Genomic DNA, 12,746 nt, shown 5'->3' with positions numbered 1-12,746 from the left:
TGTATTTAAGTGCAGGGGAGAAATGCAAAGCACTGGTGCACTGTCCAGCCCCACAGCTGAAAGCCTGTCAAATTCTGAGAGATTGGGACCCCTTTCACACTAAGGCAGTTTTCAGGCAGATTTTAGCACTAGAAATAGCTCCTGAAAACTGCCTCCCATTCACTTGCGTGAGTGCTTTTCCCACACGGGCGGTGCGCTTGCGACAAGTTGGAAAATGTCCTTCAAGCACAGCATCTTTGGGTGGGTTTGGAGTGCTGTAAAAAGCATTCCAAAAATGCCCCTGCTCATTGAAATGAATGGGCAGTGAAAACGTGTGTGTGTATACATATGTCACATGAGCTTAAATCTGCTCTGCTAGTGCCTGAAAAGCACCTCCAAAAACTGGTGCGTCAGTTTGAAAGGCGTGTAGCTGGATGGTGCTGCAACTAGCGTTACCAATGTTTACAGCAGTATAGGTCCAGAAATGCCTTGAGTGCAAAAGCCTAAAAGCCAGAGCCTCTTGCATCTGGAGCCAGAGCCTCTTGCATCTGGAGCCAGACCGTTCTTCAGGGTCTTAATGTAGTTTTACATAAATACAATAATCTATTGCTATTACTAAGCAGGGTAATGTTTTGAGCCATGTTATGAGTGGATGATGTGGACTGAAAAAAATATTGGATATTGTAGTCCAGCAGCCCCTCCCCCAATAGTTTAACCTTTAATGCTGGGTTCACACTATTACTGATTGGATGCAGGTTTTCCTGCATAGGAGATTGTGACTGCCTCTCCAGAGCCATTCACAATCTCTGCTGCGGCTTTAGTGCGAATTACACAGGAGCCCTGTGCGTCTTTTGGTTCATTTCAGCTCTGAATGCAGCCCAAAATTTGGGCTGATGTTGGACCTGAAACGTTGGATGGAGACGCACTGGACTCCTGCTGTTGCTGCCATCTCCGGTGTGATTCTCCCAACCTAAAGCATTCCCTGTGTTCAGGTAGAGAAAATTTTTTTTTTTGCTATAATATCCCCCCAAAAATTTCCAGTTTAGGCCAATATGTATTCTACGTATTTTTGATAAAATCTCTAAGTTTATATTGGTTTGCGCAAAAGTTATCACGTTTATAAAATGGGTAGATTTATGACTTTTTTTTTTATTAGTAATGGCAGTGAATATAATAAAAAAAAATATATATATATATATATATATATATATATATATATATATATATATATATATATATATATACCTTGCGGGCATGAAACCATTGGTATTTATACAGCGATCAGTGCTATAAAATTATAATTACTGTGGTATGTCACTGGCAGGGGTAAACACTGGGGGGATCAAAGGGTTAACTGTTCCCTCAGCATGTTCTAACTGTAGGGCTCACTAGAACATGACAGATCACTGGTAGCAGTAGAGCCCTGTCATGTTGCTAGGCAGAACAGGCAAGTGCTTTGCTTCCATAAGTATCTCCGAATTCTGCCTCTGTACCACGATCGCGGGCCATCAGTGGATATTGAGTCTGCGGGACCTGTGGGCCCGCTAGCCACAGATGACGCAGCAATGTAAAAGTACGTTGTTTCACGCACCTGTGCCAATTTTCTGACTTATATTGGCGTGAGACGGTCGGCAAGTGGTTAAGGAAGGTCCATCATCCCTTTATCCTTGATTAGAGCTTCAGGACTCTTGTAACTGTATGGTGCAAAAGAGCACCTGGCTTGTTACAGCAGCACAAGCTGCAAAATATCAACTTGAGGATCCAGTCACTGAAGCATGTAAAGGAAAATTAAACTGGGCATATGCCTGCTGATAAATACAAGTCCTATTTCAGCTTTATTTTATGTGAAGAGAAAGCACAATTGGTGTAGATTCTCAAACCCCTTTCTTGCTAGGTTTCTGGACTCTTAACCACTTTCATGCCAGGCCGTTGTCGTCATGTCCGCAGGAACACACTGTCCCTCCGGACTGGCATCGTATGACATCCTGGTCTTGCTGCTCCTGAGGGCCCCCGGGGGCTCGCAGTGTGGGGATGAGGTGTCCCTCTGTAAGCAGCCTATCCCAGATCAGTGTAAAGGGCCAATAAAAATTTATTCTTTGCCATGTGACTGGCTGTGTCCAATCACAGCTGGTCACAGAATGTCAAACCGCAGTAACAAGCTGTTACCGGGCTTTCCTTTACACACTGATCGTGTGTGAGGAGGAGATTGCGGTAGCAGCTTGTTACCGTAAACACAGATTCCCCCCACAAATAAATCACAGCCCATCAGTGTACCTGTCAGCCCATTTGAGTACCTATCTGCAGCCCATGTCTCATAGAATATATCTCAGGCTGTTGGCATTCCAAAATGGGGTTATTTTGTGGGTAATTCCACTGTCCTAGTGCAGTGCTCCAGGACCCTCAAACGTTTGATGGGAGGGAATTAAATTTTGTGTAATTTTATGCTCCTAGAATGCCTGAAGGTACTACTTCAATGATGATCCTCTGTGGCCAGGCTGTGAAAGTCCCACATGTGTGTTATCTCCATACTCTGGACGAGAAGCCGAATGTATTTTGGGGTGTAATTTTTGCTCTGTACATGCTGTGTGTTTGGAAAACGTGGAAAGAAAATGAAAGACTTGTGGGGGGAAAAAAAACGAACCGTTCAAAAGATTCATTATACCTCATAGAATATACCTTGGGGCATTTGCTTTCCAGAATGGGGTCATTTTGTGGGTAATTCCATTGTCCTGTCCTGGTTCTCTGGCCTTCAGAAGTATGCTAGGTCGTTCTAGGAGCATAAATTGCACATAAAATTCCCTAATTGTGTTCCCTGCATGTTGGACCTCCTTAATGTGGCCAGGCTGTTAAAGTCCCACACGTGGTGTTGCCATACTTGGGAGGAGTAGCTGAATGTATTTTGGGGTGCAATTGAAAGTATTTTTATGCTGTGTATGAGAAATGACTTGTTACGAGAATTGTTTAAAAAAAAAAAAAAAAAAAAAATTCTTAATTTTTCCAAGAATTGTGGGAAAAAATTACAACTTCCAAAAATTCACTGCTTCTTACTAAATACCTTGGTGGACTGTCTACTTTTCAAAAAGGGTAATTTTGAGGAGATTGACCTAGGATCCCTGCAGGACCATCGGTCCTGGGATTTTATTTTATTTTTTGCTGAAGTTTGCCTTTTGCACAAGATTATAAGAGATCCTGTGATCTGCCATCAACAGCTGGCTGGGTGACAGGCTGGACAATCTAGATCCTTGTAGTTTCTTGTAGATTGAGTGTGTGTAGACTCTAGATATGCGCTGGGTCAGCCACAACATGCCCCTCAGGCTCCAGGGGCAGCCACACCGTACTGATCAGAGAGCGGGTCTGTGAGGGGGATGTCCCCAGCTAGTCTGGATGTTAAGTACAGCTCTCCCTGCCTCGGCGGGATTAAGCAGCTGGGCATTCCTTGGAAGGTAGATTCGGGGAGCTCCCTCTTCTCTCCCTGTCCCCCCCCCCCCCCCGGGGTATGCTGCATGATGGGCTGCCGAGCGGTGTGTACCTGTAGCCAGGGGTCCCCTGGGGGGCTCTCACCTTGGATGGGGGCTGCGCTGGAGGTCTGCATGTGCTGATTGCCATAGCACTATTCTGCCATTTTTGCTGTCCTTTCCCTGTGTACGGTTGTTGCCCATTTTTCTGTAGCGCGGCTGCCATTTTCTCTGATTATGCCCTTTATACAGAGTGGCCATTTTGTTGTAGTCCAGCGTGGTTTTTATGCTCAGCACTGGTCCTTACTGCTCAGAACAGTGTGTTTTTTTGCTCAGGACGCCTGGGAGCTTACACGGGCACTTGTATCTGAACGCCGCAGAACTTGGTCAGGGTGGTGAGTCCTGCGGTGGGGGCCCCTCAGTCTACAGCAGCTAGGAGGGTGGGACTGTGCACCTGTCCTAAGTCCCCAAGGGTGGCAGACAGGGTGGGTCAGCATGGCTTCAGAAACTTGTTTCTTCCCCAGAACTCCCTACAATTGCAACCAGCTCGTCTGCAAACAGTGCAGTGCCTTTGGACGCTTTGTCGGCGGTCTTTGAAACGTTTGTTGCCAGGGTGGAAGCTGTGTGCAGGCACAAAGGCGTTAAAAAGCTGCTCCTGCCCAGTCCTCCGGGGAGAGCTGACGCAGACTCTCTCCCTGCTGAGACCGGTGGCCCCTGCTCTGTTGGTTCAGATGACGCTGACCAGGACCAATCAGACAGTGAGGAGGAGTCCGGGTCCGCAAGACAAATCGCTTGTTGGGGCACTTATCACAGCTGTGCATGATACCCTGAAAATTCAGGATACAGCAGGTCCCTCCGCTGGAGTAGCGGTCCCTTTTGGGTCCCGTAAGCCAGCCTGTAAACCTAGGGTGTTTCTGTATCTGACTTATTTCAATAAGTTCATATACAAGGAATGTGGAAGACTGCAACAGACTTTTCGCTCCCAAAAAGAATGGCGGTGCGTTGCCCCTTTGAGGAGAGCCTTATTAAAAAAAATGGTCAGCTCCTCCGTGCGTTGACCCCCCCCCCCCCCCCCCCAGTATCCAGGATAAAGTAACCACGATCCTTATAGAGAGGACTCCTGCATTTGTGTTTACAGTTGTGGGGTCCGCAATACGTCCAGTACTGGCTACAGCACTTGTGTCCAAAGACACTTACTGAATGGCCAAAAAAACAAAGCCTTGACGGATCTAGCCTTCCTTGGTGAGTGGCTCTTTGGCGCCTCATTGGATGACATTAAGCATGTCACAGGTGGGAAAAGTACCTTGCTCCCACAGACCAGGAAGACTAAAGAGCTACACTGCAGGCAAGGGCGCTCATTTTCCGCTCAATAGGCTTTTTCGTGTGTCCGAGACTTTAACTAAACTCTCCCAGTCTGACAGGAAAACCTCTGAGGGACAAAAGCGTCCCTGGAACCACAAGCCTGCGAACAAAAGTGCTATCGCCCGGCATACGGGTGGGGCGTCGCCTTTTGGGAGTTTGCAGCCCGATGGGTTTCTCTGGCTATCCGATTCCTCTGGCTACAAGATCCTCTTGGCCACCAGATTCTTCCCTTCTAGCGTACCCTTACTCCCGGCTCTCCGGGAGGCCCTAATGGGGGCGGTAAGGGACCTGCTAAGCTGCGGGGTGATAGTGCCTGTTCCGGGGGTTCTACTCCAAGCTGTTTGGGCGTACCCCCTCCTTTTTGGGGACTACAATCTTGGACCTAATAGCCGCAATTGCTTTTTAAAAGTTACAGATGTTCAGAATGGAATTGGTTCGCGCAGTGGTCACTGCACTCCATCAAAGGGACTCCCTGGCGTCTTTGGACTTTCAGGATGCGTACCTGCACATACCGATATGCCTCAGGCATCAGGTTTCTGCGATTTGCAGTTGGGGAAGCCCACTACCAGTTTGTGGCTCTCCCCTTCTGGCTTGGCATCAGCACCCCAAGTCTTTACCAAGGTATTTGCTCTGATTTTGGCGTTGTTACGACAGCGCAGGATCGTAGGTTGCCTAGATCTCCTGAGAGTAGCTTCCGCCTCAGAATTGGGGGATGTGGTGATCATCATGCAAACCCTGCAGGAATTGGGGTGGCTGTTGAACCTAAAGAAATCGGTGCTCATACCGACTCAGCGCTTGGAGTACCTAGGCTTACTGCTGGACTCCATGAAAGCGAGAGTGTTTCTCCCTTCAGACAAACTGCAGACTCTGAGTCGTAATAAAACTATTGATGAACCACAGGTGGTTATCGATTCGCTATTGCATGCGAGTCCTGGGACTCATGGTGGCCTCCTTCAAGGCGGTACCTTACGCCCAGTTTCACACCAGTCTTCAGAAGGAGATCTTGACAAAATGGAACAAATCTCCGTTAGCCCTGGATCAGCAGATTTGGGTGGGCCAGTCAGGGACTCCCTGCTCTGGTGGGTGAGGTCCCCGGCACTTTGGTCCAGGAAGTCGTTCCTACCTCTACATTGGACAGTAATCACAACGGATCCCAGCCTGACCGGCTGGGGTCGAGTACTGGGAGTACAGTCGACCCAGGGCCTCTGGTCGGGGGGGAGGAATCCAAGTTGCTGATCGAGCGTTCAGGCTATGCCTCTCCACATGGTCGAGACTACGAGGGCGTCCGATCAGGATCCAGTCAGACAACGTCACGGCAGTGGCATATGTCGACCATCAAGGAGGAACAAGAAGCTCAGCTACAGCAAGGGAGGTTGCTCGCATCCTTCAGTGGGCAGAGCGACATGTACTGGCCTTGTCGGCCATTTACTTCCCGGGAGTAGAAAACTGCCAGGCGGACTACCTAAGTCGCCAGATGCTGGACCCAGGAGAATGGGCGTTGCATCCGGAAGTGTTCAGGCTGCTGTGCCTGTGGTGGGGCACACCAGACGTGGATCTCCTGGCCTCCCATCTCAATTGGAAGGTGCCGCGAGTCGTATCCAGGACAAGAGATCCTTGGACAGATTTGTCAGACGTGCTGGTGGCTCTGTGGGGTCAGTACCTACTGATCTATGCCTTTCCTCTTCTAAAGCTGCTACCACGTCTGCTCCAGAGTGGAGGCCGAGGAGATTCCAGTAATACTGATTTGCCCCAAATTGGCCTTGGCGCCCCTGGCATGCCGACCTAGTACGCCTGGTTGCGAACGCTCCCTGGTGATTACCGTTACGAGAGGACTTTGTGTCTTTTTTTTTTTTTTTTTTTTTTTTTTTTTTTATATACCATCGCTGGTTTTAACAGCATGGCTGTTGAGAGCCAGGTGCTAAAGAACCGGGCCCTGCCGGACTCTGTGACTTCAACTATGTTGAGCACGGAAATCTTCTCGGGAGATATACCATCGTACCTGGAAGGCCTACATCTCCATGTGTGAGGAGAAAGGGTGGCGTCCACCCACCTATTCCATTTCCAGGATCCTGCTGTTTTTACAGTGAGGAGTAGACCAGAAATTGGCTTTAAGCACCATTAAGGGACAAATATCAGCTTTTACCAGTGTTTTTTTTTTTTGTTCCAACAACCCCTGGCGTCTCACTCTCTAGTGAGCACTTTTATTCAAGGGGTCTGGCATGTAGTTCCTCCGGTGCGTCCCATCGTTACCCCCGTGGGATCTGAAACTGGTGCTATCGGCTGCCGTTAGAGTAAACAAGGGAATTTCCCTGATGTTCTCACTCAGAAGGTGGACTTCCTAGTGGCCATTACTTCAGCCAGGGGGGTTTCGGAACTGGCGGCCATGTCCTGCAAGTCGCCCTAAGGATGAGGTAGTGTTACAATCTGTGTCCTAAACCAACACATCTTAAGGAGGTGGCCCTTCATTCCCTGGACGTGGTCTGGGCTCTATGAGTATATTTGTCTGCCACGGCTCCCTTTCGGAAGTCAGACTCTGTTTATTTCGGTAGCTGGTCCGAAGAAAGGCATGTCTCGTCGGCCAACATTTCCAGCTGGATCAGACCGATTGTGGTACAGGCCTACGCCTTGAAGGGGTAGGTGCCCCCCTTTCCTGTCACGGCCCATTCCACCAGGGCAATTGGAACCTCTTGGGCTTTCTAACATCAAGCGTCAGTCGCACAAGTGTGTAAGGCGGCGACTTGGTCGTCCGATCACACTTTTACCAAATTCTACAAGTGGATGTAAGCGCATTGTCTGCCTGCTTTGGCCGCAAAATGTTGCAGTTCTGCACACTAAAAAAAAAAAAATTACTTTTGAGTATAATGCACTGTTTTGCGTTGACTGCAAGTTCTGATGCGACTAGATAAGGTGGTGACTCCCCTGTTAGGGAGCACTTCTGGTTGTGGGTGAAGTTTTTATGCTGTTCCCACCTCTCGTTATGACACTGCTTGGACGCCCCTATGGTCAAGATTAATAGAACTGTGTCAGTGAGCGAAAGAATAGGATTTTTGTACACACCGTAAAATCCTTTTCTCTGAAGTTCATTGATGGACACAGCACCCTACCCTCCTATTGGTTTACGTTATACAGAGCTGCAGGAAGCAGTTTGAGGGGTTTTCAGAGGGATCGCCCCCTGGGTGGAACTGTAAAATTCTGTTTTTCACATGTATTACATGTTCTGCCTAGTCCTCCTGAAGGTGGCGTAACAACCCTATGGTCAAGATTATTGGAGCTGTTAGTCAGTGAACTTCAGAGAAAAGGATTTTACGGTGAGTACAAAAATCCTATTTGCAAAATTTTATTATAGAAACTAAAAAGTGGTGGTTTTTCAAAATTTCGGCACTTTTTTTCACTTGCGTCGTAAAAAAAAAAATAAACTGTGGTGATTAAATACCACCAAAAGAAAGCTCCATGTGAATGATGCAGATTGTTTGTGTTGCATGACTAAGTAATTGGCATTCAAAGTGTGCGAGCGCTGAAAGCTGGTTTGGGCAGGAAGGGTGTATAAGTGCCCTGTATTGAAGTGGTTAAATGTCCATTTTTGTGCAGTCTCATAGTACCAGCCCATATAGTAAATCGAATACAATTTTTCTCTTTGAATTCATCTTCACAAAAAGCTAGCAACAGGGCACACAAGCACCACCAAATTTCCAACTCCACTGGTTTTGAAGATCCCGTAAAAATGAAATGCAGGTTTCTGCAATTGTGTGCTAAAATGGGAGCCACAGAACCCCATCTGGGTTTTGGACCTAGAAGATGCAAACAAAGTTTGAGATAACAAAGGTCAAATGGCTAGTAAATCTATAGTCTATTACAGTGGTCATCAACCCTGTCCTCAGGGCCCACTAACAGACCAGGTTTTATGTATTGCCTAGGTGAGATGCAGACTAGAATACGGCAATCACTAAGCAGCAAATGATATCACCCGTGATGCATTTCAGTTATCTTGCAAACCTGGCCTGTTAGTGGGCCCTGAGGACAGGGTTGATGACCACTGGTCTATTAGCTTTTTCCATCATTCTGTGAATCTGTTCTACATATGGCCCAAGGAATGCAGCAAGGTACTCGGACACCAGAACATTGGATACATAGTAGGAAGCTTTAGGCCTCATGCACACTGACCGTTTTTACTGCTGCTGTTTTTGGCTTCAGATGTGTGTTTTTTTTTTTTTTGTTTTTTTTCTTCTGCAGCCAATAAACTCTCCAGCATGTTATCCTATGTTTCCATGCACACATAGGCCACTAGCAGCAGTTTTTGGCAGGGGCATTTTCTGTCTGGAAAAAACAGCCCCAGCGCTAGTGGATTTTGAGGATTTTTTCCAGCTGCAAAAACGCTCTAAAGCCCCATACACACTATCAGATTTTCTACTGATTTTTTTTTTTTTCTTCAGATTTACCAAAACCATGTAGTGCAAGGGACTGCCTGATTGCATACACATTGAAACTCCTAAGGTTTGACTTCATATTATATGATTTTGGTAAATCTGAAGGAAAAAAAAAAACAGCAAATCTGTTAGTGTATGGGAGGCTGATACATGTGGCTATTTGGCGTTTTTATCATTGTTTTTGTGCCATAAGCTTTTGTGGAAGTATAATTTTGTTAAAACACAAGCATTAGCCGTAGAATGAGTTTATCAGCTTTTTGTCTTTTTTGTTTGTTTTTTTTTTTCTTTGCCACTTCAGCTCTGGAAGAATCTGTCCCCTTCCTGACCAGGCCATTTTTGTGATACAGCACTGTTTTTTGCTTTAACTAACAGTTGTGCTGTCGTGCGACTTTTGGTGGTATTTGATCACCTCTGCCATTTTTATTTTTTGCGCTATAGACAAGAGTGACAATTTTGGAAACCATTTCTCTTTCGTTCGACAGACACAGCTCCACTAATCTTGTCTGTAGGGTTATTATGCCACCTTCAGCAGAGGACTAGGCAGAACATGTAATACATGTGAAAAACAGAACTTTACAGTTCAGCCCAGGGGGCGGTCCCTCTGGTAATAACACCTCAGGGCCGCAATTTGTACCTTTAAGGTACTAATGGCCAGTCCCTTATCCACACCGTCTTGTAAAAACTCCAAGACTGTCGGGTTACTTATAGACACCTTTTTAGTGTCCAACCATGAACAAAAAACCTTCCAGTACTTAACATAAATTGCTTGGGTTACCTTCTTTCTACTAGAAAGAAGTGTTTTAATTACCCTATCCGAGAGTCCCTTGGACTTCAAGAGACTCTCTTCAGACGCCAGGCCGATAACTTTAGGGTCTGCAGTTCTGGCAACAGAACTGGACCCTGGGACAGCAGATCCTCTCTCTCGGGCAGTATGAGGGGAGGCTCGTCTGTCAGGCCCAGCAGCATCGAGAACCATGGTCTCTTCGGCCAATACGGAACCACTAGTATCAATGTGGTCCGTTCCTGCAAAAATTTCCTCAGGACTAGAGGAATTAGCTTGAATGGGGGGGAAGGTGTAGCAAATGTGAAATGCCCAGCTTTGTGCCAAAGCATCTATCCCCTTTTGCCCCTGCCTCCCTCTCTAGGGAGAAGTATACTGGGACCTGGGTGTTCGCTTTCCTGGCGAACAAATCCACTTCCGGAAGACCCCATTTGCGCACTAACAGCTGGAAAATCTCCCTGTTTTAGTGACCATTCTGATTCGTACACCCGGTGTCGACTCAGTCTGCCAGGTGGTTGTCCACCCCCTTTAGATGGACCGCTGAAACCGATTTTAGGTTTTCTTCTGCCCAATGCATGATCAAGGACGGGCATCTTGTTCCTCCCTGCTTGTTTAGGTAGGAAACCGCCACTATACTGGCCGAGAGGACCTGTACATGGTGGTCCTTCAGATCCCTGGCAAACGCCCTTAAGGCTTCCCAGATTGCCTGCAACTCCCTCCAATTGGCCGACCTCTGGGACTGTGTCTTCCCCCAGCATCCTTGGGCTACTTTCGACCCCAAGTGTGCCCCCCAGCCCCAAGCACTGGCATCCGTGGTGATGCGAACAGACACTGGAGGAGACCACCATAGACCCCGTACTAGGTTCTCCTCTCTCTTCCACCACCAAAGAGACCTTTTGGTCTTTGAGGATAGATGGATAGTCCCGTCCAGGGACTCTTGTGTCCTGTCCCAGCTGCTCAGAATATTGGCCTGGAGACACCTGAAATGAGCTCTTGCCCAAGGAACTGCAGGGATTGTTGCCACTAATAGGCCCAACCCTGCCATAGCTGACCGGATGGAAATTGTCTGATTGGACTGCAAGAAGGTTACTATCTCTTTCACCTTTTCCACTTTTTCCCCTGTGAGGAAGACTTTCTGTGACACTGAATCCACCAGAAAACTTAGATACTGTATGGCCTGTGTTGGTATCAGGTGCGACTTTTCTTCGTTTACCAACCACCCCAGCCTTTTTAGGCAAGAGATAGCTACCCTCAGATCTCCCTGCAGTTGGAGCTTTGAGGGGGGCGAAGAATAAAAGGTCGTCCAAGTACGGTATGACAGCGATCCCTTTCAGCCTTGGGGGAGCCAATGCTTCTGCCAGGACCTTGGTGAATATCCTGGGGGAAGAAGACAGACCGAATGGCAGAGCCCTGAATTGGAGGTATCGAATCTGACTTCCCCAAAGAATCGCTATCCTCAAATACTTTTGAGAGTCTTCTCGAATCGGGATGTGTAGATACGCGTCCCTTAGATCGAGAGAGGCCATGAAACAATTTGGAGGGAGTACTGATCTCACTGTAAAAATTGTTTCCGTCCGGAATTTCTTGTAAGTTACCCACTTGTTCAGTAACTTCAGATTCAAAATCAACCGGAATTTGCCTGACGGTTTCCTCACTACAAACACGTGCGAATAGAAACCGTGATTTATTTCCTGTGGCTGGACTGGCACTAGAACCCTCTGATCTATTAAATCGCCAATTTGCGACAGCAAAGCTGTCGCTTTCTGGGGATCTTTGGGAGGCTTGGTCAGACACATCCTTGCAGGTGGGATGTGCTTGAACTGTATTTTGTAACCCTCCCTGATGATCCTCCAGAATAAAAGAATTTGGGGTAGCGTTTTCCCACTGTGGGAGGAACTGCCCCAGTCTCCCCCCCCACAGGAACCACGTCACTGGGATTTAGTGGTTTTTTTTAGAAGAGGAAAAGAGATTGCCTTTCTGTTTTCCTCCCATCCACTGTTTCTTAGGGGTTGACTCCTTAGAGGTCTGTCCTTGTGACTGTCCCTGCCTTTGAGGACGAAAAAGGCGTTTACCTGTAGTCTTTTTAGATTTGACAGGAAAGGCCTTCTTCTTGTCCGCAGTACGGTCCAGGACTTTCTCAAGATCCTGCCCCGAACAAAAACCTCACTTTTGAGGCCGAGTCTCCTGACCAAGACTTCAGCCAAAGTGCCCTGCGAGATGAATTTACGAGGGCAGCGGTCCTGGCTGACAATTTAACAGACTCCGCAGAGGCATCTGCTATATAACCTGCTGCTTTATGTAGCATAGGAAGGGAATCCAGAATTTCCTTTCTGGAGGTACCCCCTTCCAAATGGCCTTGTAATTGTTCCAGCCAGACCTCCAAGTTGCGAGCCACTATTGTCATGGCCATTGCAGGTTTTAAGTTATTCATGGTTACTTCCCATGACCTCTTCAACAGTACCTCCATCCTTTTATCCATGGGTTCATTAAGAACACCCATGTCCTCAAAGGCGAGGTCTGTTGACTTTGCACACTGGGAAAAAGCTGCGTCTACCTTGGGCACTTTGTTCCAAACACAAGAGGGGTCCTCGCTGAAGGGGAATCTCCGCTTCATACTTTTAGGGAAAAATAGCTTTTTCTCTGGTTCCTCCCACTCTTTTTTGATTGAATCTATCAGTGTGCTATGAACCGGAAAGACCCTAACTGAATCTGTCTGTAGGGTCTGATACATCCGGTCATGCAAGG

Source organism: Lithobates pipiens, unplaced genomic scaffold (genome assembly GCF_037356315.1).
Source record: "Lithobates pipiens isolate NorthernLeopardFrog02 unplaced genomic scaffold, aLitPip1_a1.2 Scaffold_13, whole genome shotgun sequence".
In the NCBI taxonomy this organism is placed as follows: Eukaryota; Metazoa; Chordata; class Amphibia; order Anura; family Ranidae; genus Lithobates; species Lithobates pipiens.
The sequence above is the reverse complement of the archived record's forward strand: the minus strand, read 5'-3'. Positions refer to the sequence as shown.